Source organism: Mobula hypostoma, chromosome 5 (genome assembly GCF_963921235.1).
Source record: "Mobula hypostoma chromosome 5, sMobHyp1.1, whole genome shotgun sequence".
Taxonomy (NCBI): domain Eukaryota; kingdom Metazoa; phylum Chordata; class Chondrichthyes; order Myliobatiformes; family Myliobatidae; genus Mobula; species Mobula hypostoma.
Window position 1 is genome coordinate 31583876 of NC_086101.1, and position 27469 is coordinate 31611344.

Sequence of the window (27469 nt, forward strand, 5' to 3'; positions counted from 1 at the left end):
GCTCCTCCCCCTCCTCCCCACCCTCTGGTTTCTGCCCCTCCCTTTCCAGTCCTGATGAAGGGTGCCATCCCAAAACATCAACTGTTTGTTCCCCCTCCATAGATGCTGCCTGACTTGCTGAGTTCCTCCAGCATTTTGTGAGTGTTGCTCAACATTTCCAGCATCCGCTGCGTCTCTTGTGTTGACGGTGGAGGTGTCAGTGGGGGAGCATTTTTTGGGGGATAGGGCTCATAATTCTCTAAATGTCAAGGCAGTGAAGGATAATCATGGTGCACAAGATAACGTCCAAGATTGAGAGGTCGTTTTCAAAATTAACAAAAGGGTTGAAATAGGTTTTGGACAGTAGGTAGAAGCCTGTTAAACAGTGGCTCACGAGAGTTCAGAGTTTCCCTGTGCCTGTGAGGGTGAAAGTTAAGGACAGCAAGGTGGGGAGAGGGTCGCGGGGGTGCTGGATAATGAGGGCTTGATGAAGAAGGGAAATTTATGACAAATATCAAAGGAAAATGGGTGATGAAATTTCTGGGAAAAAAAGAGGGGCCAGGAAACATCACTGGATGACGTTAAAAAAAAGAGTCCCAAAGCATTTGATACGTATCTTAGGAGCAAGAGGGCAAGCAAGCAAAGAAGATGTTCCCTTAGGTAGCAAAGGGTCGTCTGTGTGTGGAGCCTGGGGATGTGGGTGTGAAGTGTGTTCATCAGTGACAAAGGCATTGCAGATGAATTGCTTGAGGTGAGGGAGTATGATACTCTCGGGCATGTTAGGATGAAGCAAGAGGAGGTGTTCATGGTCTTGGAGCACATACAGGTGGATAAATCGCCAGGGCCTGTTGAGATGTATTGCAGGCTGCTCTATGCAGGGAAGAAGATTGCTGGCTCCCGACAGAGATGCATACATCTTCACTGGCCACAGCTGAAGTGTCTGTTAACAGGAGGACAACAAATATAGTCCCTTTAATCAAGAAGGGTAACACATGGTGAACATTTTGCAAACCATTTCTTTTAGTATGTGTGTCACAGACAGTATTGTCAATTTGCTAATTTCAATTTACTGTTGCAATTTACAAGTTGCGTTAAGAACTTAAAAAAACTAGTTCTTGCTTGAATTAATATTCGCTACATTCATACAAACTCCAGAATACCCTCCTGTTGCCCCTTAGACAGAAAGCTGTCTCAGGGAGGCCAAACTTCAAGGAAGATCTAATCAAGTAAGGCAGCGAAAATGCCCTTCACTTTGGATCCCTTCCCAGTTAATAACCCATATCGTCCTTCTGTGTCTGAGTACATGTACAGTATCTGCAATCCCTACTGACCATCTACGTGACTAAGCAGAGTTGACAATAAAAAGTTCTGGAAATTAGATCACTTTCTCCTCTTGGGCATATTTGTCTTTTTGATTTAAATTAGTCTTTAAAATGCAGCTTTGTCACATGTTCGCTTGTTGCCTCTTTCCCTGATGACCGATGGCATTTTAATCACATCCTTATCTTCACCTCTTCAATCTCTGATCGGTGAAACTATCAGACATGCTGTCAGTGGTTACTGTGCGGGCAGCGGGCAGTGGGCACCAGCAAGGTAACTGTGTTTCAGCTTCACAGGCAACAATTCACATTCCATGCCGTGATGGAAGATAATCAGAATAATCGGACAAATCTCTCAATCCCTTTGATCGATCTACAGGAGGATTTGGGGTGGTCTCTATTCAAATAGTTGCAAGGATCTCAGCCCGGTGGCACCCCTCCCAGATTATCCTGTTGATTGCTGGCCCAACAACTGAAAGAGGCCAGTTCATTTGTCTTCACTCCCATTCAGGCTGGGCGAGCTCCGTTCCGACACTTTGTGCAATTTCTTCTCTTTTTCTCAATCTGCCTTGCCATTGAGATTAACATCTGTTATAACTTGAAATCCTGCCCATCTATTTCACAACATCTTTCCATCCTGATCTGTATAACTAATCATCTCCCTCCGAGGACCAGCCTTCATTACAAAGTACTGCGAACGTTATATGTTAACATGTTATTCACGGTTTGCTCTCAGACTCTCACTGTCCTCTGCATTCATGTCCCCGTTCCTTTTCGCTCACAGGTCTGTTTACTATCCATGTACCTGACCAAGTGTCTTATACATGTCTACACATCTGTTCTGCTATCTCCTGCTGGCTATTGGAAGGTTTTTAGTGTTATACTGGTTTCAGCTTTCTTGTTTCTGGGATAAACTATTCAGGTTGATCTTTCTCGGTGCTGCTGTGACATTCTCTCTGATTAATATTGCAAATCCACCATCTTTTTTACATCACTCTCCAAAACATCTAAACCCTGGAACTGCCAGCTGCCAGCCTTGCCCTTCTCTCAACCATGTTTCTGTAATGGCCACAACATCATAGTTCTACCTCTAATCCAGATTCTAGATTAATTTGCCTTTCCTGTAATAATCCTTGCATTAAAATAAAAAATAAGACTTCGGACTGTAAACTCCACACTGTTCATTAACTTGGCTCCTCTGCCCGTCCTTCCTATTAGACTTACTAAATCGAATTCCTCCCTTTCCCTCAATCCCTCTACTTGCTGACCTATTGTTCTGGTCCTCATCTCCTGCCATACTAGTACAGTGTGAACCAACCTTCCTGTTTCAAAACTCATTCCCCTCCAGTTTATCTGCAACCTATCCTTCTTGTAGAGGTCCCATCTGCCCTGACAGACACTAATGCTATGTATCTGAAATCCTCTCTTCTACAGCAGACCCTTAGCCAGGCATTAACGTGAGGAAACAAGCCAATGAAACAGCATGGCTTCAGTTTGTCACCTGTTGCTGGGTAGATTTGTTTGTGAAATTGCAGGCTGGCAGAGGCACCTCTCGGTGATTGGACTTGGCTAAATGGAGGAGATGAAGGAGGGCAGAGGGCAGAGGAGAGGGATAAATTACCATGTTGGAACTGTGATAACAGACCAGATGCTGGAAATCTGGAATAAAGGCGAATGCTGGAAATATCCAGGTCAGGCAGTGGCAGTGGGGAGATTCAGGAACAGTTATAACACCTCAACGATCAGGCCTTTGAACCAGAGGGGATAACTTCAGTCGCTCCATCACTGAATTGTTCCCACAACCTATGGACTCACTTTCAAGGACTCTTCATCTTGATATTTAACAATATTTATTAATTTATTATTATTTCCTTTATTTCTTTTTGTATTTACAGTTTGTTGTTTTCAGCACATCAGTTGTTCATGTCCGTCCTGTTGGATGCAGCCTTTCATTGATTCTATCGTGTTTCTTGTATTACTGAGAACGTCAGCAAGAAGATGAATCTCAGAGATGTATTTGATGATAAATTTCTTCTTTGATACCTTCAACTTTTAACTTTGTGAGTTAACGTGAACTCATATGGCAGTGGGTGAAATTGCATCACTACTAGCCAGTTCCAGCACAAACTGAGTGGCTGGTTATCTGAAATTGTCACAGGCAATATTAAGGACTTTTCTCCACACTTCTAGTCAGCATGGATTGCCTCGGCAGATCCAGGACAAGAGCTCATCCCAGCTGCCAAGGATGCCTACTGGATGTCCACCATCCCGTACTCTCTGCCCCTGGTTCCCAGCTCTGGATCAAACATTGTATTGGTGGTGCTGAAGTCACTTTGTTCTCCTGGTGCACCCCTCCCACTGACGGTCCCTGGTTACCCTGGGCACTGGTGAGACCACACAGGGAGTGCTGTGCGCTACTGGTCTCCTTGGTTTAGGAAGCTGGAGCAGTTCAAGGAAAGTTTGTGTGACAAATACCTGGGACGGGCAAGTGTCTGATCTACAAAGTCTGACGGAAGGGGCTTGTGCTCACTGGGATTTGAAGGAGTGGATTGTGGAGGGGGATGTAACTCGACTGAAACATCTTGAAGGGTCTGGCTGTGGGGAGGATGTTTTCCTTTGTGGGAGAATCAAGTAAAAAGTGTTCACAAGTTATGAGGGAAACTGAATTTGGGGATATAACTGACCCACAGCCCTATCACCAGCTCCTGGGACCACAGCTGAGTGATTAAAGCGCTTACTACAAACAAGAGAAAATCTGCAGATGCTGGAAATCCAAGCAACACACACAAAATGCTGAGTTCTTCCATCATTTTGAGGGTGCTTACTACACCCGCTTTAGACAGAGCCAATAACAGGACTCTGAAATGGAGCAACTCCGCAAACATCACAATCCCATGAACAGCCATGTGATGACTGGGGACTGTCCTGCTCTCTCTGATACTGGCTGCAGGATACTTTTCTGTTGAGACCCCAGACCGACACTCACAGGAATACATCACCACCTGTCTCTCCCTTTGGTCCTGTGATGTGGAGCCAGACCAGGCCATGGTACAGGGAACCACAGTCTGGTGACAGGTAGAGAGCTGCTCATTATCCTCACTCTGTGCCCCACCAGACAGACATACAGACAGGCACACACACACACACACACACACACACATCTCCCTGAGATGCAGGGAGAGCTGGCTAATTGGATACACAACTGAAATGGTGCTGTAGAGCAGAGAGTGATGGTGGAAAGTTGTTTCTCAGCCTGGAGGCTCATGACCAATGGTGTTCTCCAGGAGTCAGTGCTAGCACCACCATTAATTGTCATCTATATCAATGATTTAGATGAGAATGTACAGGCGTGGTTAGTAAGTTTTTCAATGACACTAAAATAGGTGGTGTCATTGACAGTCAGGAATTACAGAGGAATCAGGATTAGCTGGGTTAATTGGACTGAGGAATGGCAAATATATTCAGTTTTAATTCGGATTAGTGTGAGGCATTGCATTTTGGAAAGTCAGGTGAGGGTAGGGCTTTCACAGTGAAAGTAGGTACTTGGGCAGTGTTGTAGAACAAAAGGAGTGAAAGTACATGGTTCCTGCAAGTGACTCACAGGCAGACAGGGTGGTGAAGGAAGCTTTTGGCACACTGGCCTTCATCAGCCACGGCTTTGAGTATAGGGGCTGTGTTGTGTTGAAGCTGTACCAGACATTGGTGACACTGTATTTGGAGTATCGTGTTCAGGTTTAGCCACCCTCTGTACAAAGACGTCAGTAAACTGGAAAGAGTTCCAGAGACCCAGTCAGCGGCGGGAACAGAGCACTTTGACAGGTCACTCACAGGTCAGGGAAGCTTGTGTAAAAGGAGACCTTCGCGGGTGTTCGGACATTCCAGAGGAGGGAGCAGAGCACTGAAAATTAAATAAAAGTACAGAAGGGACAAGCGGGGAGGCCATTATCAGGACGGCCATTGTTGGGACAAGGCCAGTGGTGAGAGTAGGAATGTCAGGCTTTGAATCACGAGGCTTTGACGAGAAGAAGCTGAGGCCAAAGACACAGGTTAGAAGAGTTCGTTTTTCCTTTTCGTTATTGCTGATTTGGACTTGGTTGCCCACTGTACAGAGCAGGCAGGATGGCAGATATGGCAGTGGAATGCTCCTCCTGTAGGATGTGGGAATTTATGGAACCTGATGGTCTCCCTGGCAACCACACCTGTGGGAAGTGCAGCCAACTCCAGCTTCTGAAAGACGCATTAAGGAGCTGGAACTGGAGTTGGCCGAACTAAGGATCATCCAGGAGGCAGAGAAATTGACAGATATGACTTTTGAGCAGCTGGTTATACCCAGCGTGCAGAGTTCAGGGAGTAGGTGGGTGAACACCGAGAGAGTGGTAAAGGGAAAAAGAACGCAGTGCAGGGTCCCTCTGTGGCCGTACCCCTCTGGATACTGCTGTGGGGGATGACCTGTCTGGGCAAGGCAGCAGCAGCCAGACCAATAGCACCGTGGTCGGCTCTGAGCTTCAAAAGGGTAGAGTGAAGTTAAGAGGAGCAAATAGTCACAGGGGACAGGTAGGAGATCCTGTGGCAGCAAAAGGGACACCAGGGTAGTGTGTTGCCTCCCAGGAGCTCAGGTCCAAGATGTCCCTGAGTGGTTGCAGAATAGTCTTGAAGGGGAGGGTGAACAGCCAGAGGTTGTGGTACATGTTGGTACCATTGACATAGGCAGGAGAGGGGTAGAGGTCCTGCACAGTAAGTTGAGGGAGTTAGGAAGGAGGCGGAAGAGCAGGACCTCCAGGGTCGTAATCTCTGGATTACTCCCGGTGCCACAAGCTAGTGAAGGTCAGAACAGGAAGATAGCGCAGATGAATGAGTGGCTGAGGAGATGGAGCAGGGGGCAGGGTTTCAAGTTCCTGGATCATTGGAACCTTTTCTGGGGAAGGGTGACCTGTACAAGTGGGACGGGTTGCACCTGAACTGGAGGGGAACCAATATCCTGGGAGGGATGTTTGCTCATGCTATTGGGAGGGTTTAAACTAGATTTGCAGGGAGGTGGGAGCCGAAGTGAAGAGGCAGAGGATGGGGTGGTTGGCACACAATTAGAGACAGCTTGCAGAGAGTTTGTGAGGAAGGATAAGCAGATGATAGAGCAAAGATGTACTCAGCAAGATGGTTTGAGATCTGTCTATTTTAATGCAATGAGCATCATGAGCAAGGCTAATGAATTTAGAGCGTGGATGAATACGTGGAACTATGACGCTCTGGCCATTACAGAGACTTGGATGTCTCAGGAGCAGGAATGGCTGCTGAGGGTGCCGGGCTTTAGATGTTTCAAGAAGGACAGGGAGGGAGACAAAAGAGGTGGGAGAGTGGCATTGCCAATCAAAGATAGTATCGTGGCTGCAGAAAAGGAGGGATTGTCTACTGAGTCATTGTGGCTGGAAATCAAAAACAGGAAGGGGGCAATAACTCTACTGGGTGTTTCTAATAGACCCCCCCAATAGAAACAGAGACATCGAGGAGCAGATAGGGAGGCAGATTCTGGAACGATGCAATAATGATAGGGTTGTTGTGATGGGTGATTTTAACTTTCCTAATATTGACTGGCTATACTTATATCTAGTATTAGGAAATGAACCTGATCAGATGCCAGATCTCTCAGGAGAGCATTTTGAAGGTAGTGATCACAACTCTATCTCCTTTACTGTAGTGCTAGAGAGGGATAGGAGCAGAAAATTTGGGAAAACATTTAATTGAGGTAGGGGGAAATATAATGCCACCAGGCAGGAACTTGGGAACATAAATTGGGGGCAGATGTTCTCAGGGAAATGCACAGCAGAAATGTGGCAAATGTTCAGGGAACATTTCCAAGGTGTTCTGCATTCCATTGAGTCAGGGAAAGGATGGTTGGGTAAAAGAACCATGGTGCACAAAAGATGTAGAAAATCTAGTTAAGAAGAAACAAAAAACTTACAAAAGGTTTAAAATCCTAGGTACTGTTGGAGCTCTAGAAAATTACAAGGGTGCCAGGAAGGAGCTCAAGAATGAAATTTGGAGAACTGGAAGAAATAGAAGGCCTTGGTGAGCAGGATTAAGGAAAACCCAAGGCATACAACAAGTATGTGAAGAGCAAGAGGATGAACCGTATGAGTATAGGACCAATCACATGTGACAGTGGAAAAGTGTGTATGGAGTCAGAGGAGGTAGCGGAGGTACTTAATGAATACCTTGCTTCAGTATTCACCAGTGAAAAGGACCTTGGCAATTGTGGGGATGACTTACAACAAACTGAAATGCTTGAACATATAGACATTAAGAAAGAGGGTGTGCTAGAGCTTTTGAAAGGTATTAAGTTAGATAAGTCACTGGGACCGGACAGGATGACAGGCTACTGTGGGAGGCGAGGGAGGAGATTGCTGAGCCTCTGGCGATGATCTTTGCATCATCAATAGGGACAGGAGAAGTACCAGAGGATTAGAGGGTTTCAAGTGTTGTTACCTTGTTCAAGAAATGGAGTCGAGATAACCCAGGAAATTATAGACAAGTGAGTCTTACTTCATTGGTGGGCAAGTTGTTGGAGAAGATCTTGAGAGGCAGTATTTATGAACATTTGGATCTGATTAGGGATAGTCAGTGTGGCTTTGCCAAGGGCAGGTCATGCCTTATGAGCCTGATAGAATTCTTTGAGGATGTATCAAAACACATTGATGAAGGTAGAGCAGTGGCTCATTCAGAAAGTAAGGAGGCATGGGATCCAAGGAGATTTTGCTTTGTGAATCCAGAATTGGCTTGGCCACAGGAGGCAAAGTGTGGTTGTAGATGGTTTGTGTTCAGCATGGTGGTCGGTGAACAGTGACGTTCTGCAGGGATCTGTTTTGGGACCCCTCCTCTTTGTGATTTTTATAAATAACCTGGATGGAGAAGTAGAAGGGTGGGTTAGTAAGTTTGCTGATGGCACAAAAGTTAGAGGTGTTGTGGATTGTCTAGAGGGTTGTCAGAAGTTACAGCGGGACATTGCCAGGATGCAGAACTGGGCTGAGAAGTGGTAGATGGACTTCAACCCAGATAAGTGGGAAATGGTTCATTTTGGTAGGTCAAATTTAAAGACAGGATATAATAATAATGGTAAGACTCTTGTCAGTGTGGAGAATCAGCGAGATCTTGGGGTCCATGTTCATAGGACATTCAAAGCTGCTGCACAAGTTGACAGTGTTGTTAAGAAGGCGTATGGTGTGATGGCCTTCATCAACCATAGGATTGAGCTCAAGAGCTGCGAGGTAATGTTAAGCTATATAAGACCTTGGCTAGACCCCATTTTTTTTAAACAAAATTCTTTATTACAAATGTCGGTGCTATACAATATGTACAAAACCAGTGACTAACACATTTACTACACTACAGACAGGCCCAATACATGTTAAACCAATATATTACCATCCTCATCAATGATGGCATTTACACCCCGCGGAGCCCAACGGTCCCAGAACACCTCTACGATCGCCGTGGACTGTGCGTATTCCTTTTCAATGTTCACCCGGGCACGAACATACCCCCTAAACATAGCCAGGCATTCCACCCGGGGCGAACCTCCTGTCACCCTTTTCCAGGAGCCACAGATGGCAATTTTCGCCAGCCCCAGGAGCAAGTTGACAAGGACATCCTCATCCCTCTGTGCCCCCCTCCTTACTGGATGACCATATATGAATAGGGTGGGACTGAAATGCAACCAGAAGGCGAGAAGCAGCCCACGCAAATACGCGAAAAGGGGCTGCAGTCTCGCGCAATGGTTAGACCCCATTTGGAGTACCGTGTTCAGTTCTGGTCACCTGACCACAGGAAGGATGTGGATACTATAGAGAGAGTGTAGAGGAGACTTACAAGGATGTTGTCTGGATTGGAGGGTGTACCTGATGAGAATAGGTTGAGTGAACTTGGTCTTTTCTCCTTGGAGCGACAGAGGATGAGAGATGACCTGATAGAGGTGTATAAGATGAATGAGAGGAATTGATTGTGTTGATAGCCAGAGGCTTTTTCCCAGGACTGAAATGGCTAACATGAGTGGGCGTAGTTTTAAGGTGCTTGGAAGTAGGGATGTCAGAGGTAACTTTTTCACACAGAGTGGTGAGTGTGTGGAATGAACTGCCAGTGACGGTGGTGGAGGCGGATACAATAGGGTCTTTTAAGAGCCTCTTAGGTAGGTACATGAAGCTTAGAAAAATAGGAAGCTATGCGGTAGGGTAATTCTAGGCAGTTTCTAGAGTAGGTTACATGGTCAGCACAACATTGTGGACCGAAGGGCCTGTAACGTGCTGTAGATTTCTCTGTTCTGTGTTCTGTGAATGCAGAGAAGATTTACAAGGATATTACCAAGACTCAAGAGCCTGAGTTACAGAGAGATAAATGAGGGGTGATCTTAGATCATCATTATGTGGTATGTTGTATGACGTAGGTGATCATTGTTTGTGATCATGATTGTTCCTGGCAAATTTTTTCATGGAAGTAGTTTTCCATTGTCGTCTTTACAAGATGGGTGATCCCAGCCATTAGCAATGCTCTTCAGAGATTGTCGGCCTGGCATCAGTGATCACATAACCAGGACTTGTGGTATGAACCAACTGCTCATATGACCATCCACCAGCTGCTCTCATGGCTTCATGTGAGCCTGACTGCGGGGTGGGGGGGAGTGCGAAGCAGCTGCTACACCTTGCCCAAGAGTGACCTCAGGTGAGCAGAGAGAAGGAGCCCTAACCCCTCATCTGATAGGGACATATCTCCATCTTATAGAGATGTATAACATCAAAACGGACATATATAGGGTGAATCTATGAATGTATACAATGTTTTTACCATTGTTGGGAAATCAAGAACTAGAGGGCATAGGTTTAGGGTAAGAGGAGAAAGTTTGAATACGAACCCAAAGGGAGACTTTTTTACACAAAGGCTGGTACTGTTTGAACAATTTAGTTATTTGTTTATCTATTATTTATTTTTTTATAGCAACTTACAGTAATTTTTGCGTCTTGCACTGTAACTGCTGCCACAAAACAAGAAATTTCATGACATTTGTCACTGATAATAAACCCAATTCTGCTATATGTGGAATCAGTTGCCAGTGAAGTGGTTGAAGTACATGAACCACATTCACAAGGTGCTTGGACAGATACATGGACAGGAAAGGTTTAGAGGGGAACAGGCAAATGGGAGCAGAGGAAGTGGTAGAGGTGTGTACGTTTTCAATGTTTAAAGATATTTGGACAGAGACAAAGACAGAAAAGGTTTAGAGGGACATGGGCCAACGCAGGCAAATGGGAGTCATATGGTAGACATGAATAAGTTGGGACAAAGGGCATTTTTCTGTGCTGTCTAATCTACGCAAACAAAAAAATCTGCAGGAGAAACACAGCAGGTTAAGCAGCATCCGTGGAGGGAAATGGACAGTCAATCTTTCGGGTCGAGACGCTTCATTGAGTCTCAAAATGTTGACTACTCATTTCCCTGCACAGTTGCTGCTTGGCCGGCTAGATTTCCTCCAGCATCTTTTATTTTGGTCCAAGTTCTAGTATCTGCAGTCTTTTATGTCTCTGTGTAACTCTATCAGTGTCCTGGGCAGTGAAAGGTGTGGATAAACCTGCCCGGGGGGACCTGCTGGAGGTGTGGTCATGTTGGAAACTCCCTGCTCCGCTTTGCTGGCATCGCGCTGATCCTTGTCTCGTCAGCAGCTTCAGGCAATGTGATTGGATCTGGGGAGGGGCTGCCGAACCCAAGACTCTGTTGGAAATCCCTGTCCCGTCAGGTCGGACTAGTTTCGGCCAGGGCTGAACTCACGGGTCAATGAGAAGTTTTGTTTGAAGCTCAGAGGAAGACGGAGTTGTTTATTGTTTGAGGTAAAGTATCATATTTGTCACCAGAGACATTCTGAGAAACACCAGACTCTGTGAAACCGGTCCGTCAGTTCTGTACAATAATGACCGTCCCCTGGTCAGCTCTTAAACAGAATCAGAGGGTTACCACTGACAAACTCAGCCTAGACTATGACCAGCCTCACAAAATGTGGTTGAACTATAAACATGAGAAAGTCTGCAATGCTGAAATCCAAAGCAACACACACAAAATGGTGGAGGAACTAAGCAGGTCAGGCAGCATCTATGGAAATGAATAAACAGTCAGTGTTTTGGGCCAAAACCCTTCTTCAGGAAGGTGGGAGGACCTCCAGCTAGTCACTTTCTCCTCGATCCACCCTTTTGTTCTGATGTCTTCTCCCTTCCTTCTCAGTCCTGAGAAAGTGCCTCAGCCCAAAGTGTTTATTGATCGTTTATTCATTTCCATAGTTGCTGCCTGACCTGCTGAGTTCCTCCAGCGTTTTGTATGTGTTGCTGTGGCTAAACTATAATCCAGGTACACGAAACACAGGGACAACATCAAGCTATTGGTAATTGGAAATAAATCATGTATATTTAAAGTAAGGCAAAGAAGGACAAATGTGTTTAAAACACGGTTATCGGGACAAGAGCCCTTCCATGGCCAATCAGACAGAGCAGTCACCATTGCTGGGCAGACAGCGCTAGTGAAGGGTTAATCCTGAGTCTCTGCATGGGAGGGAGCAATGGGAGGGGCAGTTTGCAATCCCGGCTCTCACACATGGAATTCTCTGCCCCCAAGCGTGGAGAGGGCCAGATTGTCACATAGTGTATACAAAGTGAAGCTGGAGAAGTATCAGAGCAGCTGAATATCCCTCCCTGGCTCCTATTTTCTTGTCTTCTGACAGTGCAGAGCAAGGCCGACTGCCCTCCATCGCCACAAAGCTGCCAGCGATCTCTCGGAGTAACTTACCCTCATCACTGTCCTGTCTGCCCCCTCTAATCTCCGGTCAATGGTAAAACACATGGGTCTTCACACTGTAACCGGGACATAGAGTCATGGACCTAATGTGTGTAAATAAAGGTTCAATTGGCAGCATGCATTTAGCGGGCCGAATGGCCTGTTTCTGTGTTGTCCAACTTTATGAAAGAGAGGTCAGTAGCCAGGTGTGTTTGTATACAGGACAGGAGAGAGGGGTAGGAGGGTGGTCAGTAACCAGGTGTGTGTGTACACAGGACAGGAGAGAGAAGTCTGCAGTTCAAGTGTTTACATGGGGCAATGGTGGTGGAGAATTGGTCAGTGTCCAGCTGGGAGATGACGTGTCCCTCCTTGGCCAAATAGAGTGTGTTGTGCAGACTCTGGGTGTGGTACGCAGTATGGGGACATGCTGATGAACTACTACTCTTTGCTCTGTCCCAAGTAACCAGACCCGTCTCTCCCCCTTCCACCCGACCACAACATAAAATTTATTCTAACTTTCCGCTGTTCTGGTGTAAGCTCAACCATGGACTCTGCGTCTCTCCACGGCTGCTGCCCGACAGCTGAGTGTTTCCTCCTTTTACTTCCTCTCGGTCTGTCTCAGTACACGGAGAGTGGGGGTTGGGGAGGAGAGGTTCAGTCATTGCAGCTCTGGGGTTGCTCACGGTATTGATAAGGTTAAAATTATTGTGTCCCTGTAATCTGTCAAAAGGGATGTGGGCTGTGAGCGTCCCAGGACTGAAACCAGAGCTGCGGCAATACAAACCCGGCCCAAACCAGTGATGTAAACATCGGCCAATCCCGCCCAATCACAGTGTAGCGGTGTGTGGCGTCACCAGTCTCCGGGTAAACCTGTCGGCCTCCTTGTCCTTTCCCTGTGGGTCTTGTGCCCGGGTTGTGTTGTCGCCCACGGGTGAGTGACTGCACCCAACCCACAGTGCAGCGTGGGTAGGGAGGCAGGGGTGAAAATCCTGGGGCAACCTCACAGAACATGATTAAAGTATTGAACGTCAATCAGAGGTGCCATTGACGGGCATCTCTGTGTTTGCTACCTAATATCCCAAACCTGAATACGGGTATTACACTTGTCTTATTTTTTGGGGTACAGACTTCATTACATGAAGAAAGCAAATCTTATAATTGGAACAACACAGAGGAGGCTATTTAGTCCACGATGCCTCACAGTGAACAACTGCATTGGCTTTACATTCAGTGGCCACTTTAATTGATTGCTTCTATACCTAATAAAGTGGCCAGTGGGTGTACGTTCATGGTTTTCTGCTGCTGTAGCCCATCCACTTCAAGCCTACTGACTCTCACAGCTATCTGGACTATTCCTCTTCTCACCCTGTCTCTTGCAAAAACGCCATCCCCTTCTCGCAATTCCTCCGTCTCCACCGCATATGCTCTCAGGATGAGGCTTTTCATTCTAGGACGAGGGAGATGTCTTCCTTTTTTAAAGAAAGGGGCTTCCCTTCCTCCACTATCAACTCTGCTCTTAAACGCATCTCCCCCATTTCACGCACATCTGCTCTCACTCCATCCTCCCGCCACCCCACTAGGAATAGGGTTCCCCTGGTCCTCACCTACCACCTCACCAGCCTCCGGGTCCAACATATTATTCTCCGTACCTTCCACCACCTCCAACGGGATCCCACCACTAAACACATCTTTCCCTACCCCGCTCTCTCTGCATTCCGCAGGGATCGCTCCCTACACAACTCCCTTGTCCATTCGTCCCCCCCATCCCTCCCCACTGATCTCCCTCCTGGCACTTATCCGTGTAAGCGGAACAAGTGCTACACATGCCCTTACACTTCCTCCCTTACCACCATTCAGGGCCCCAAACAGTCCTTCCAGGTGAGGCAACACTTCACCTGTGAGTCGACTGGGGTGATATACTGCGTCCGGTGCTCCCGATGTGGCCTTTTATATATTGGCGAGACCCGACGCAGACTGGGAGACCGCTTTGCTGAACATCTACGCTCTGTCCGCCAGAGAAAGCAGGATCTCCCAGTGGCCACACATTTTAATTCCACATCCCATTCCCATTCTGACATGTCCATCCACGACCTCCTCTACTGTAAAGATGAAGCCTCACTCAGGTTGGAGGAACAACACCTTATATTCCGTCTGGGTAGCCTCCAACCTGATGGCATGAACATCGACTTTTCTAACTTCCGCTAATGCCCCACCTCCCCCTCGTACCCCATCTGTTACTCATTTTTATGCACACATTCTTTCTCTCACTCTCCTTTTTCTCCCTCTGTCCCTCTGAATATACCCCTTGCCCATCCTCTGGGTCCCCCCCCTTGTCTTTCTTCCCAGACCTTCTGTCCCATGATCCTCTCGTATCCCCTTTTGCCTATCACCTGTCCAGCTCTTGGCTCTATCCCTCCCCCTCCTGTCTTCTCCTATCATTTTGGATCTCCTCCTCCCCCTCCAACTTTCAAATCCCTTACTCACTCTTCCTTCAGTTAGTCCTGACGAAGGGTCTCGGCCTGAAACGTCAACTGAACCTCTTCCTACAGATGCTGCCTGGCCTGCTGCGTTCACCAGCAACTTTGATGTGTGTTGCTTGAATTTCCAGCATCTGCAGAATTCCTGTTGTTTGCACTTCAAGGTTCGATGTGTTGTGCATACAGAGATGCTCTTTTGCACACCACTGTGGTAACATGTAGTTATTTGAGTTACTGTCACCTTCTTGTCACCTTGAACCAGTCTGGCCATTCTCCTCTGACCTCTCTCATTAACAAGACATTTTTGCCCACAGAGCTGCCATTCACTGTTTTTTTCACACCATTCTTTGTAAATTCTAGAGACTGTTGTGTGTGAAATTCCCAGGATATCAGCGGTTTCTGAGATATGCAAACTCCCCCATCTGGCACCAACGATCATTCCATGGCCAAAGTCATTTAGATTGCATTTTTCCCCATTCTGATGTTTGGCCTGAACGACTGAACCTTTTGAGCATGTCTGCATCATTTCATGCATTGAGTTTCTGCCTTCTGATTGGCTGATCAGACATCTGTATTAATGAGCAGGTGCACAGGTATGCCTAAGAAAGTGGCCACTGAGTGGATTTGGGAAATGGGTTGTTCATACAGTAGTCGTAGGGTGTGTTGGGAGCAGTCTACAAATGGCGCCATGTTTCCAGCACCACCACCGCAAACCCACAACTCAGTAACACTAACACATACATCTGGAGGATCTGGAGGAAACCAACACAATCATGGTAGAACGTATGAACTCCTCACAGACCGCAATGGAAGTTGAACCCTAATCTTACAGTTGTCACTGTGGTAAAGTGTTACACTAACTGCTACACTACCATGTCAGCCTCTTTACACATTAATCACATTTCACCCAACACCCACCCTCTCCCTAATTTTACTCTGCCTCTGAAAACTTTTCTCCCTCACGTATGCTCATCATCACGTCCTTTGAGTGTTTTGCCATTTCCCCACATTGAGGGTGATTCTGGGTCACTTGTTAACCCATCGGCTTGCCAGGCTGTCATTGTGAAACAATGAGAACTGTAAACTCCAGAGCATCTAATCAGTAGGAAAAACTACCAATGATGGAAATGTGTAAAAAAAAACACCTTGGAAATGCTAGAAATAGTCAGTAAATCACAAATACAAAAAAAAGTGCTGGACACACACACACAAAGTTGGAGGAGCTCAGCAAGTCAGGCAGCATCTTTGGAGGGAAATAAATAGTCGATATTTCATGCGGAGATTATTCATCAGGACTGGAAAGGAAGGGGGCAGAAGTCAGAATTAGAAAGTGGGGAAGGGTAAGGAGTGAAAGACAGGAACTGAAAAATTGCGTATTGCCGGTAAAGCAGATGGATCAGAGCATAGATTAACACGTGGAACGATGATATTGTGAGATTAGTGAGACTTGCTTGCAGGAGATGGGGGACTGGCAAATCAATGTTCTGGCATTCTGTTGTTTTAGACATGCTAGAGAGGGTGGTATTAAAGGGGGAGATGTGGCAATACAGGACAGGGAAAATGACCCAGCCATGCTCAGACAGAACATCTACTGAAGATATACAAGTACAGTTGAAAATAAGAAAGGGATGACCACATTAATAGGATTGTATTAAAAACCATCCAATTGTCAGTGGGATTTGGAGGATAAAATTTGTGAAGGGATTACTGACAGATGCAAGAAAAATAAGGTTGTGATTGTAGATTATTTTAACTGTACACGTATTGACTGGGACTCTCATACTGTAAAAGGACTGGATGCGAAAGAGTTTGTCAAATGTGTTCAGAAAAGATTCCTTAATCCTAGAGGTCCCACCTAGAGAGAGTGATCCTGGATCTCCTATCAGGGAATGAGACAGGGTAGGTGACAGAGCTGTGTGGAGGGAAACACTTTGAATTCCATTAGTTTCAATATAATTATGGAGAAAGATAGGACTGGTCCTCGGATTGATAATTGGGAAAAGGCCTATTTTGATGGCATCAGAAAGGATGTGGCAGGTGTCATTTGGGATAGATTGTTTGCTGGCGAAGGGGTGCTTGGTAAGCGGGAAGCTTCAAAAGTGCATTATTGAGAGTACAGAATTTCTATCTTCCTGTTAGAATACAAGGCAGGACAACAGGCTGAGGGGACCAATTGGCATTGAGGCCCGAGTTAAGAAGGAGATACAGAGGAAGCAGAGACGGCAAGAAACAAATAAGTTTCTTGAGGTGTATAAGGAATGCAAGAGAACACTCACAGGGGAAATCGGACAAGGGAGAGGGGGACTAAAAAAGGCATGAGGTTACTGTGGAAGAAAAGGTGAAGGAGAATCCCAAGAGCTTCTACAGATATATTCTGAGCAAAAAGATTCCAAGGGACAAAATTGGTACACTTGATGATCACTGTGGTCATCTATGCATGGAGCTGGAAGAGATGACAGTGATCTTAAACGAATTTTTTGCATTTTTTGCAATGACATCAGTGGTTGGAAAGTTGGAATCAATTGTTAGGGATGAGATTATGGAGTACCTGGAGGCACATGACCAGATGGGCAAAAGCCAGCATGGTTTCCTGAAAGGAAAATCCTGCCTGACTAACCTACTGCAATTTTTTGCACAAACTGCAAGCAGAGTAGACAAAGGAGATGCAGTAGATGTGGTATACTTGGATTTTCAGAAGGCCTTTGACAAGGTGCCTCATATGAGGCTGCTTGGCAAGATAAGAGCCCATGGAATTACAGGGGTGTTACTAGCATGGGTGGAGCATTGGCTGATCAGCAGAAAACAGAGAGTGGGAATAAAGGGATCCTATTCTGGCTGGCTGCCAGTTACCAGTGGAGTTCCACAGGGGTCAGTGTTGGGACCACTGCTGTTGATGATGTATGTTAATGATTTGGACAGTGGGATTAATAGATTTGTGGCTAAATTTGCTGATGATACAAAGTTAGCTGGAGGAGCGGGTAGTGTTTAGGAAACAGAGTCTGCAGAGAAACCGATAGTTTAGGGGAATAGGAAAAGAAATGGCAATTGAAATACGATGTTGGAAAGTGTATGGTCATGCACTTTGGTGTAAGAAATAAATGGGCAGACTATTATGTAGATGGGGAGAGAATTCAAAATGCAGAGATGTAAAGGGACTTGGGAGTCCTTGAGCAGGATACCCTAAAGGTTAACCTCCAGGTTTAGTCGGTGGTGAAGACGACGAATGCAATGTTGGCATTCATTTCTAGAGGTATAGAATACAAGAGCAGGGATGTGATGTTGTGGCTCTATAAGACACTTGAGACCACACTTGGAGTATTGTGTGCAGTTTTGGGCTCCTTATTTTAGTAAGGATATACTGACATTGGAGAGGGTTCAGAGAAGATTCATGAGAATGATTCCAGGAATGAGAGGGTTACCGTATGAGGAACGTCTGGCAGCTCGGTCTGTATTCCATGGAGTTCAGAGGAATAAGTGGGGATCTCATAGAAACATTCCAAATGTTAAAAGGCCTGAACAGATTAGATATGACAAAGTTATTTCCTGTGGTAGGGGAGTCCAGGACAAGAGGGAACAACTTCAGGATTGAAGGCCATCCATTTAGAACAGAGATGTGGAGAAATTACTTTAGTCAGAGGGTGGTAAATCTGTGGAATTTGTTGCCACGAGTGGCTGTGGAGGCCAAGTCATTGGCTGCATTTAAGGCAGAGATAGATAGGTTCTTGATTAGCCAGAGCATAAAAGGGTATGGGGAGAGGGCAGGAGAGTGGAGATGACTGGAAGAATTGGATCAGCCCATGATTGAATGGTGGAGCAGACTCGATGGGCTGAATGGCCTACTTCTGCTCCTATATCTTATGGTCTATAGTCTTATAGTCTTATTTATAATGAAGTTTAGTACAATCATCAGTTCAACATCTTGTAACTTAGGGTATAATTTAGATAATAGGGGAAAGATAAAAACGAGACCTCAGAGGCAACATTTTCTACAGAAAGCAGTGGGAATATGGAACCAACTGCCAGAGGAAGATGGTAAAATTATATTTAAAAAGCACTTGCCATAGGCAGATGGAGGAGAATAGTTTAGAGAATCGTGGACCATATGCAGACAAATTGAACTGGGGACATTACCTCACTTATTTCCCATGCAGATTTCCTCACAGACAGGCCCCAGTTAGTATGGATTGGCAACAACATCTCCTCCACACTTCCGATCAGCACAGTTACACCACGGGGCTGTGTGACCATAAAAGACAGGAGCAGAATTAGGTGATTTGACCCATTGAGTCTGCTCTGCTATTCCATCATGGTTGATTGATTCACTGTCCCGCCCCCTCCCCGCTCTACTCGCTTTGTAATTATGATAGTGTGGACAGCACAGCTCCAATGCCATGTTTAAGTTTGCTGATGACAACACTGTCACTGGCTGAGTCAAAGATGGTGATGAATTGGCATATAGGAGTGAGATTGCAAATCTGGCTGAGGGGTGCCACAACAACAACCCCTCATTCATCATCAGCAAAATGAAGGAGCTGATTATTGACTTTAGGTGGAGGAAGCTGGAGGTTCATGAGCCAGTCCTCTTTAGGGGATCAAAGCTGAAAAGGATTAGCAACTTTAAATCCCTTGGTGTTAACGTATCAGAGATGTGCCTTAGGGCCAGCACACAAGTGCCATCACAAAGACAACAGTGGAGAGAATCCAAACTGGCTGCTGTGGAATAGGCTACAGAAAGAGGCGGAAGCAGCCCAGTACATCACAGGCTACATTTACATGGAGACACTGCCAAAGTAAAGCAGCATCCATCAAGGATCAAAGACCTCACCATCCAGGCCATACCCTCTTTGCGCTGCTGTTGTCAGACAGGAGATACAAGAGTCTTGGATGCAACACCACCAGGTTCAGGAACAGTTATTACCTTCCAACCAGCGTAGATAACTTCCATCGCCACTACTCTAACCTGATTCTCTGACTTACATTCACTTTCAAATAGGTTTTATCACTCATGTTTTCATTTTTCTGTTATTTATTTGCACCATTTGTCTTCTTTTGCACTTTGGTTGCTTGTCAGTCTCTGTCTGTTCATGTATAGCTTTTTTCATAAGTTCTGTCGTTTTTATTTTTTCGGTAAATTCCTGCAAGAAAATATATTTCAAAGTAGTATGTGGTAACATATATGTCCTTTGATTTAAAAAATACTTTGAATGTTGTAGGTGGTAGGTCTTGATGCTAAATTCAACCACTTCAATTAACCAGATGTCATAAGGTGGGCGCTGGGAGCGGGCCCAAATGCTCAGGACACAGAGAGTGAAGTACTCGGAACAGGACTAGGTGTCAAGAAAGCAAGGGAAGTGGGGAAGAAAGGACGCTGGACATAGACACAGGCCCTGGACGAGACTAGGATGCAGGGCCTGGGCTAGGACATGGACAAGAAACACAGAACTGGGACAAGGAACTAGGAACAAGGAGCCTGGACTAGTGACACAGAACTCCAGAACCAGAGCCTGGACAAGGACCCAGAACTTGGGTCTTGGTTGGGACTCAGAACCTGGGTCTTGCCTCAGAACTGGAACCCGGGTCTAGGCTAGCACTCAGGACTAGGATCTTGGCAAGGACAGGACATGGCTACAGAACAGGACGTGGAACTCCTGCACAGGATGAGGCACATGGACAGGACAAGAACGCAAAGTCTTGACTTGGACAGGACGAGGTTCTAGGACTTGGCTTGGACAGCACGAGGTTCTAGGACTTGGCTTGGACAGGACGAGGAAACCCCAGCACCAGGCTGGGCGAGGTACTCCTGGGCTGGGTGAGGCACATGATCAAGATGAGAACATGAAGCCTTGACTTGGTCAAGGGAGACAGGAACACAAAGCCTTGGTCTTGAGGGGACAGGAATGCAGAACCTTGGTCTTGAGGGGACAGGAACATGGAACACAGAGCCGGGATCCCTCCTTGGGAACAGGACGTAGGGCCAGGACTCATACACAGAACGCTAAACACAACAACACAGTTCCCAACACTAGGTAGCAGCAAACGGCCAGACCTAACTAGCAAAGGCGTGGACACAGAGACAGTTCCAAACAACAAAAGACAGTTCTTTATCTAGGCACAACAAGGCTCCAGTCTTGCTCCAGCGATAGAACTTGACAGCGATACAGGCAAGGACGCTGGCAAGGTTGCAGGCAAGTCTTCAGGCCAAGGCTACAGGCAGAGGCTGCAGGCAAGGCTTCAGGCACAGCTTCAAGGTGAAGGGAACAGTCCAGCAACTAAAGCTGAATGCAGGAGCTGTTTATTTAGCCAGCCCAAAATCAGAATCATGTGCCTCAATTAAGGCACACAACAGGACAAGGGAAAACCAGAAAACCTGGAATACGGATTGATGGACCGGACCGTGAACTGGAATGCGGACTTCACAGACCGGACCATGACAACAGATTTCATACTTTGTATCAGAACTGGTCAATGCTGATGTAAGGGAATCAATATGAAACACTATCTCAGTTTTCCCTCTCCACAGATGATGCCTGACCTGCTGGGCATACTCAAAAGTGTCCTCTATTATCTCAGATTTCCTGCATCTGCACTATTTCTCAGCTCTGGATCTCATGTTCAAACAAACTCACTCGTCTCCTTCTGACAGCTCAGCCGTGACGAACAAACCTTCACTGCCCTTTCTAAACCAGAACCAACCCCACTGGTGTCATCCATTGTTTCTTTGTCCCTGTCTGGTCACAGACACTCTCTCCCTTCTCCCCCACCCTACACACCTTCTCCACAACATAATATTTATTCTAACTTCCCTCCTCTCTGATGTAAGGTCATTAACCCTGAAATGTTGATTCTGCTGAGTGTTTCCTATTTTTATTTCCTCTCAGCACACGGAGAGTAGGGGGTGGACTGTGTGGGGAGGCTCAGTCACTGCAGGTTGAGGGGTGGCTCACAGCACTGACTGGGTTTCAGTTATTGTGTCCCTGTGGTCTGCCAGGGGGATGTAGCTGTGACTGTCCCATGACTGAAACCAAAGGTGCGGCGAGAACAGTCACGGCCCAAACAATCGGTGTAAATGTCACCCAGAGCCAAACTCACCCCGTCCAATCATAGTGCTGTGTTCTGGAGGATCACCAGTCTCTGGGTAAACTTCAAACTCGAGAAAGTCCACAGAAGCTCAACATCCGAAGCAATGCTCACAAAATGCTGAAAGAACACGGCATCTACGGAAAAGAGTAAACAGTTGACGTTTCAGGCCGAGACCCTTCTTCAGGGTAAACTTAATGCCCTGCTCATCCCTTTCCCTGCAGGACCTGTGTCTGGGCTCTATTTATGCCTCTCATAATCTTGTAAACCTCTATCAGATCTCGCCTCATACTCTGGTGCTCCAGAGAAAACAACCCAAGTTTATCCAGCCCGTGATGGTGCTTGCCCTCTAAACCAGGCAGCATCCTGATAAACCTCTTCTGCACCCTCTCCAAAGCCTCAACATCTTTCCTATAGTGGGACAACCAGAACTCTACGCAATTCTCCAGATGTGGCCTAACCAGAGTTTTATAAAGTGCAACATAACTTTAGAATTAAATGCCTGGACTAACAAAAACAAGCATTCCATAAACCCTCTTAACCACCCTATCGACCTGTGTAGCCACTTTCAAGGAATTATGAACTTGGGTCCCAAGATCTTCCTATTCAGCAACACTGTTAAGGATCTTGCCCTGAACAGTTCACTGCCTCCTTGTATTCGCCCTACCAAGGTGCAGCACCTCACATTTATCAGGGTTAAACTCCATCTGCCATTTCTCTGCCCATATCTACAACTGATCTATATTGCACTGTATTCTGCACTATCCGTAACTCCACCAATCTTGGTATCATCTGCAAACGTACTAACCCACCCATCTACGTTTTCAAGCAAGTAATTTATAACATCACAAATAGCAGAGGTTCCAGCACAGATCCCTGCAGAACACCACAATTACAGACCTCTAGTTCAAATAAGTCCCTTCAATCACTACCCTCTGGTTTTCTATGTTCAAGCAGGTTCTGAATCCAAACAGCTAATTCACGGTAGACCCTACATATATTCATCTTCTGGATTAGCCTCCCATGAAGGACTTTGTCAAACACCTCACTAAAGTTAATGTGGACAACATTCACTGCCCTACCATCATCAATCACGCTCGTCACCTTGTCAAGGACTCAGTCAAATTGGTAAGACATGTCCTGTCCCATACAAAGCCACACCGACTCTCCCTAATTAGGTCATGGGTTTCCAAATGCTCATATATCCTATTCCTCAGAATTTTATCCAGCAATTTCCCTACAACTGACGTGAGACTCACTTGTCTATAGTTCCCAGGATTTTTCCTTGTTCCCTTCTTAAACAGAGGTACAACATAAGCCAGTCCTCCAGGTCCTCACCTATGCCTAGAGCAGATATGAAGATACTGATCAAGACCCATGTCAGTACCTCTGTCAGTAACTTTGTCTTTTTGTATGTTTTCCCCCAAGCCGTCAGTCTGTGGTTTTGTATTGCTATGTGCTTTTGTTTGTTTTCATGCCCCATGTGCTCCTGACCTTACTCCTTCTCTACTCCGGCCCCTGTATTACTGAGTACTCCGCCTCTTACCCGTTTCTCATCATTACCTGTTTTGCTATCACCTCTGTGTCATTGTGCTCCACCTGTCATCTGCCTCTGTTTATTGCTCAGTGTATTTTAGTCCTGTGTTTTCACCTGTTTGTTGCCAGATTGTGCTAGTGAGTTTTCCTGAGTCTGTCTGTCTGTCTGTCTCTCTGTCATCTCTGCCTGTTTCCCGATTCCGGTTTTTGGATTTCTCTGGAATTTTTGACCTCTGCCTGAACTTTGACACTGACTTTCTTGCCCCTCTGGATTTGCTACTCAGTAACTATCACAGTGCACAACAGTACTTGATCTGCATGTGGTCCCTGATTCTGCATCCTGACACCCCAGCAATCTCGTCTCTTGCCTCCTTCAATAATCAGGGGTAAATCACATCAGTTCCTGGGGACTTATCCACCTTAGTACTCATTTAGAGACCCAGCATTTCCTCTTCTTGACCTCTAAATGTCCTAACATATTTATACACTCAGCACTGATCTCCTGCTCCTTCATATCATTTTCTTTGATAAATCCTGAAGCAAAGGATTAAGTACCTCACTCACATTCCCTGCATCCAAGCAAATGTCCCCCTCTCTATCCTTGCGTGGTTCCTACCCTCTCCCAGTTATCCGGTTGCTCCTGATGTATGTATAAACTGCCTTGGGATTCACCTTAATCCAACTTGTCAAGGACTTCTCATGGCCCCTCCTGGCTTTCCTAATTCCTTTCTTCAGTTCTTTTCTGGCTTGTTTATAATCTTCATGTACTTCGCTTGATCCCAGTTTCTGAAGCTTTACATACTTTTCCTTTTTCTTCTTGACCAAATTCATCACCTCTCTGGACATCCAAGATTCTCTAGTCTTTCCATCCTTGTCCTTCCTTCCAGCTGTAACTGGAAGTAAATCATTGAATAATTTATATTTAAAGCAAGATAATTAAAAGCATATGTGCTTAAAAGACTAAGTTACAATGAATCGAGTCTTCCCACAGCCAACCAGATGGAGCTGTTACCAGTCACTGGGCAGAGATCTCTGGTGAAGGTTTGATCCTGGAGCCTCAACATGAGAGTGAGCAAGTTTCAAGCTCAAGGTTATTGTCATGTACAGACACCCTGGGTAGAAACACCAGGGAAGTTTTCTTTTGCACTAGCACTACAGTACATTACAAATATGACATACAAAAGTTATCATAGACTTAAAATAACACAAATTAAATGTAACTTGCATGACTAAAATAAACATACAACATTTGTGCAAGTTGAAAGAACCGGGGCTACATGGGTCAGTGGCCAAGCATGTGTACATAGTATAAGAGGAAGTATCAGCAACCAGGTGTTGTCACACAGCAGGAGGGAGGGGGTTAGTAACGTGGTGTGTGTGCAGACAGGACAGGTAGTGGGAAATGGGGCAGTAATGGTGGTCAGTTGATCAGTGGCCAGCTGGGAGTAGACACTACCCACCCTGAGCTGGTAGAATGCATTATGTGGACCTGATGGGAGATCATATAAGGGTCCTGTTAATGAAAGGTTACACTGAGCACCTTCCACTGGAGTTAGAGGTTAAGATCAGGAAACAGACCCTCATTGTTTAAGCGGGTACATTATAGATATCAGGGCTCAACATTGAATATAACAATATAGATCAACAACACCCTGGTGAAGCTACTGACCCAGCTGGAGACCACCGTGCCAGAATTGCTTCTTAAACTCCAGACCGCACCTGGACCCGACCAGCGAGGCCCACCACGTTCCCAGAGACCAGTGATCTGCTACCGTGCCGGAGCGCTTGGAGACCTGGCCCATTCCGACCAGCACCTCTCCGGAGCAGACGACCACACAGAAGTGACGGCGGAGACCTCAAGGTGCCCCAGACGCTTCCCCGGTGTGACCACTGTAAAGCCCCGTTGGTGACCATCCACAGCTGCCGGAAGTGAGGCCTCCGCCGCCGACCTCAGAAATCAAGCCCGAGGCTTGGCTGGAGCGGAGGCCTCCACAACCGTGACCTGGTTTGCCGACTTGTTTCAGTCAGGAGCCGGCCATCTGGGATTAAGTGTCGGCTTCGGGGCCTGACCCAATCGACAGCCCGGGCCCTCGGCAGCTGGAAGTGGCAGTGGAGCCTCTCCCGTCACTCAGCCCGACCCAGAGCGCCTGACGACGCGACCAGCCAGTCGATCTCCATGGGCTGCGTCCACCAGCTTCAAAGAGCTGCCAACAACACACTGCATCGATGGAAACCTGGAAAGATGCACTATTTACCGAGGAAGCGTGGGGAAAAGAGCTGGGCTGCTGGTCAGATTGAAGCTGAGGGGCTTCAGGGTCTCTATCCCCACCATCCTACTAGCTAATGTGCAAGCCATAGAGAACAAGGTGGATGATCTTAAAGGGAGATTCACCTACTGCAGGGAGATGCAGAACTGCTGTGTATTCTGTTTCACCGAGACCTGGCTCTCCCCTGCTACCCCTGACTGTGCCGTCCGACCGGAGGGATTTTCAATCCATCGGATGGACCGCATGGCATCTTCGGGCAAGATGAGGGGAGGTGGTGTCTGCCTACTGATCAACACTGCGTGGTGCTCGGACACTGTGGCACTGACAAGCTCCTGCAGCCCGGACCTGGAACACCTGTTGGTGAAGTGTCGTCCCTACTATCTGCCACGGGAATTCACCTCGGTCATACTGACAACGGTCTACATTCCCCCCCCCCCCATCCCCAGGTGGTCGTGGAGTGTGCTCTGAACATACTGTATGCCAACATCAGTGAACTTGAGACTAGGTATCCGGAGGATTTGCTCATTACAGCCGGGGACTTTAACCAGGTCAACCTCAGAAAGGCGCTGCCAAAGATATACCAACATGTCTGCTACCCACTAGAGGCCCGAATATACTTGACCGCTGCTACACAGCAGTCAAGGATGCCTACCATTCTGTCCCACGACCTCACTTCAGAAAATCGGACCATCAGGCTGTACTCCTCCTGTCGGCTTACAAACAGAAACTGAAGCAGGAGGTCACGGTGTCAAAAGTAGTGTTGCGTTGGACGGAGGAAACGGATGAGGTCCTCCGTGACTGCTTTGAATCGGTGGACTGGTTAGTATTCAAGGACTCGGCAGCTAACCTTGATGAGTATGCCTCAGCTGTCACAGACTTTATTTGGAAATGCATGGAGGACTGTGTGTCTCACAAGACGATCCGGGTATTCCCTAACCGGAAACCTTGGATGAATTATGAGGTCAAGTCCCTTTTAAAGGCTGGAGCTGCAGCTTTTAGGTCCGGGGATACCAGTCGCTACACGGAATCCAGGCGTGAACTCCGGAAGCCATTAAGGGCACCAAGAGGCAATATCGAGCCAAGTTGGAAGCCAAGGCTAACCAGAGGGATGCCGGTAGACTATGGCAAGGTCTAAATGAGATCACTGGGCACAAAGAAAAGGCTGGGAATATCAATAACTGTGGCGCTTGTCTTCCTGACAAACTTAACGTATTCTACGCAAGATTCGAACAGAAGAGGAGCATCCCTCTCCCTCCGGATGAACCGGACCTGGTGGCATCGAGATTCATCGTCACCTTGGAGGACGTTAGAAGGGCCTTCCTGAAGATAAATCCAAGGAAGGCGACGGGCCCAGATAGCGTCCCAGGACGGGTTCTCCGGGCCTGTGCAAGCGAGCTAGCTGGAGTGTTTGCTAACATCTTCAACTGCTCCTTGCTTCAGTCTAAGATCCCTTCGTGTTTTAAGAAAGCAACGATAATCCCAGTGCCGAAGAAGAGCAAGGTGGCATGCCTGAATGACTATCGACCTGTGGCTCTGACTTCAATTGCTATGAAGTACTTTGAGAGATTGGTTTTGGCACACATCACCCACAGCCTACCGGTCAACCTCGACACTTTGCAATTCGCCTACTGGAGCAACAGGTCAACGGCAGATGCCATCTCTCTGGCCCTACATTCCTCCTTAGAACACCTGGAGAACAAAGACACATACATAAGGCTCCTTTTCATTGACTACAGCTCTGCCTTTAATACCATCGTTCCAAATAAACTGATTCCTAAGCTCCGGAACCTGGGCCTTAGCACTCAGATCTGCAGCTGGATCTTCAACTTCCTCACAGACAGGACCCAGGCTGTAAAAACAGGGGACAAGCTCTCCTCTACAATCACTCTGAGCACTGGTGCCCCACAAGGCTGTGTACTCAGCCCCCTGCTGTACTCACTGTGCACCCATGATTGTGTAGCCAAGTTTCCATCAAACTCAATATATAAGTTTGCTGATGACACGACAATTGTAA

General features: G+C 46.6%; 1 long non-coding RNA gene across 1 annotated transcript; it reads right to left on the reverse strand.

Moving 5' to 3' along the window:
* Window positions 1-19621: 19621 nt before the first annotated feature.
* On the reverse strand, window positions 19622-24068 carry LOC134346174 (uncharacterized). The gene is made up of 3 exons (XR_010017849.1): window positions 23861-24068; window positions 21665-21789; window positions 19622-19710 (listed from the first exon to the last, which is right to left on the reverse strand). It is a non-coding gene; the product is annotated as an uncharacterized LOC134346174 (long non-coding RNA).
* Window positions 24069-27469: the final 3401 nt, after the last annotated feature.